Raw genomic sequence first — 2683 nt, forward strand, 5'->3', positions numbered from 1 at the left:
AGATAAGTGAATAGCTTTAAGTGTGGCCTTGCTGTAAGTCGGCAGTAGTGAGTATAATGGGTTCTTTCTTGATTATATGTTTTATTGAGATAAGTCTCTTGTTTAAACTTAAAAATAAAAGCCATAAGTATTCACTTAACCTGGAGCAGTGTTTTATAGAGGAATAAGACAGTGTTATTTTCTGGATCTGCAGATTGGAAGAAGCAAAAATGGCCTTCAGTGGAGTGAAATGCTCTTCTTGTCGGATGTGGGAGTTTAGGGAGAGTTTACATGTTAATGAGGATTATATCTACAATAAATGCCGTTGGTTGTGAATCCTATCAGATCGAATGGATCAGTTAGAGAGAGAGAGTGGGAGGCAATGAGGAATTTACAAGAGCAATGGGGTGTGATGGACTGCAGTTATAGGAAGGGGGAAAAGTCTCAGATACAGTCACATAGCTGGGTTAACTCCAGGAAAGGTAAGAGAGGTAGGCAGGTGGTGCAGGTGTCTTCTGTGGCTATCCCCATTTCAAACAAGTATGCTGTTTTGGAAAATGTAGAGGCTGATGGATTCTCAGGGGAATGTAGCATGAACAGCCAAGTTTCTGGTATTGATTAGATTAGATTACAGTGTGGAAACAGGCCCTTCAGCCCAACAAGTCCACACCAACCCGCCGAAGCGCAACCCACCCATACCCCTACATGTACCCCTTACCTAACACTACGGGCAATTTAGCATGGCCAATTCACCTGACCTGCACATCTTTGGACTGTGGGAGGAAATCGGAGCACCCGGAGGAAACCCACGCAGACACGGGGAGAACGTGCAAACTCCACACAGTCAGTCACCTGAGGTGGGAATTGAACCCTCACTCTGGCGCTGTGAGGCGGCAGCAGTGCTATTGAGACTGGCTCTAATGCAATGAGGGGTACGTCAGGTTCCAAAAGATTAATTGTGTTAGGGGATTCTCTAGTCCAAGGTACAGACAGACATTTCTGTGGCCAGCAGCGAAAAATCAGAATTGTGTGTTGTTTCCCTGCTGCCAGGATCAAGGATGTCTCAGAGAGGGTGCAGAATGTTCTCATGGGGGAGAGAGGCCAGCAGGAGATCATTGTCCACATTGGAACCAACAACATAGGAAGGGAAAAGGAGGAGATTCTGAATGGAGAATATAGAGAATTAGGCAGGAATTTAAAAGGGAGGTCCTCGAGAGTAGTAATATCTGAATTACTCCCAGTGCTACGAGCTAGTGAGGGCAGGAATAGGAGGATAGAGCCTTCAGAAATGAGATAACAAAAGGGTAAAGGGAAGGCTGGTAGGTAGAGGGAATGCTGGATGACTGAAGAAATTGAAGGTTTGGTTAAGAAAAAGAAGGAAGCATATGTCAGGTATAGACAGGATAGATCGAGTGAATCCTTAAAGAGTATAAAGGCAGTAGGAGTATACTTAAGAGGGAAATCAGGAGGGCAAAAAGGGGACATGAGATAGCTTTGGCAAATAAAATTAAGGAGAACCCAAAGAGTTTTTATAAATACATGAAGGACAAAAGGGTAACTAGGGAGAGAATAGGACCCCTCAAAGATCAGCAAGGCGGCTTTTGTGTGGAGCCGCAGAAAATGGGGAAGATACTAAATGAGTATTTTGCATCAGTATTTACTGTGGAAAAGGATATAGAAAAGAAGGGTGGTAAAGACAAGTCAGGGAACTATAGACCGGTGAGCCTGACCTCGGTGGTGGGCAAGTTGTTGGAGGGAATCCTGAGGGACAGAATGTACATGTTTTTGGAAAGGCAAGGACTGATTCGGGATAGTCAACATGGCTTTATGCGTGGGAAATCATGTCTCACAAACTTGTTCAAGTTTTTTGAAGAAGTAATAAAGAAGATTGATGAGGGCAGAGCGGTAGATGTGATCTATATGGATTTCAGTAAGGTTTTCGACAAGGTTCCCCATGGGAGACTGATTAGCAAGGTCAGATCTCATGGAGTACAGGGAGAACTAGCCATTTGGATACAGAACTGACTCAAAGGCAGAAGACAGAGGGTGGTGGTGGTGGGTTGCTTTTCAGACTGGTGACCTGTGACCAGTGGAGTGCCACAAGGATCAGTGCAGGGTCCTCTACACTTTGTTATTTATATAAATGATTTGGATGTGAACAAAGGAGGTACAGTTAGTAAGTTTGCAGATGACACCAAAATTGGAGATGTAGTGGACAGCAAAGAGGGTTACCTCAGATTACAACAGGATCTTGACCAGATGGGCCAATGGGCTGAAAGTAGCAGATGGAGTTTAATTCAGAAAAATGTGAGGTGCTGCATTTTGGGAAAGCAAATCTTAGCAGGACTTATACACTTAATGGTAAGGTCCTAGGGAGTGTTGCTGAGCAAACAGACCTTGGAGTGCAGGTTCATAGCTCCTTGAAAGTGGAGTCGCAGGTAGATAGGATAGTGTGGAACCTGTTTGGTATGCTTTCCTTTATTGGTCAGACTATTGAATACAGGTGTTGGGAGGTCATGTTGTGGCTGTACAGGAATTGGTTAGGCCACTGTTGGAATATTACGTGCAATTCTGGTCTCCTTCCTATCGGAAAGATGTTGTGAAACTTGAAAGGGTTCAGAAAAGATTTACAAGGATGTTGCCAGGGTTGGAGGATCTGAGCTACAGGGAGAGGCTGAACAGGCTGGGGCTGTTTTCCCTGGAG

This window comes from Chiloscyllium plagiosum, unplaced genomic scaffold (genome assembly GCF_004010195.1).
Source record: "Chiloscyllium plagiosum isolate BGI_BamShark_2017 unplaced genomic scaffold, ASM401019v2 scaf_8629, whole genome shotgun sequence".
Lineage (NCBI taxonomy): Eukaryota > Metazoa > Chordata > Chondrichthyes > Orectolobiformes > Hemiscylliidae > Chiloscyllium > Chiloscyllium plagiosum.